The sequence below is a fragment of the Penaeus monodon genome, chromosome 21 (genome assembly GCF_015228065.2).
Source record: "Penaeus monodon isolate SGIC_2016 chromosome 21, NSTDA_Pmon_1, whole genome shotgun sequence".
Classification (NCBI taxonomy): Eukaryota; Metazoa; Arthropoda; class Malacostraca; order Decapoda; family Penaeidae; genus Penaeus; species Penaeus monodon.
The window spans coordinates 14,812,428-14,812,830 of record NC_051406.1 but is presented as its reverse complement, the minus strand read 5'-3'; positions in this window follow the sequence as shown (position 1 = coordinate 14,812,830).

Here is a 403-nt window from a genome sequence, read left to right as displayed (position 1 = left end):
TCACTTCACTTTATTCTCTTTACTCCAACCCACGCTGTCACGCGAAGGTCTTCCGGAGGAAATAAGTATAAAAATTATTCCTACGTACATAGAAGACGAGATGAGTCTTTTGCATTTTTTTTATAAAATATCTTAAGCGCTTTTCCTTAACTATTATAACATTTACACACAGATACACCAACGTCAACAATACTTAGAGGTCTACAATCTACTCATAGAACAGAGAAAACCTATGTTACTAGTTACAGTCCACGTTACCTAAAATTTTATATATGTTTTGAGGTATGATACATAGAGTGGAAGTTGTGTCGTGGGTGGCTGGCCGCATACGAAGGGAGGGATGGTGTAAAGAGTGGGGAAAAGGGGAGGATGGGAAGAGTGCTGAAAGAAGGGATGATGTAAA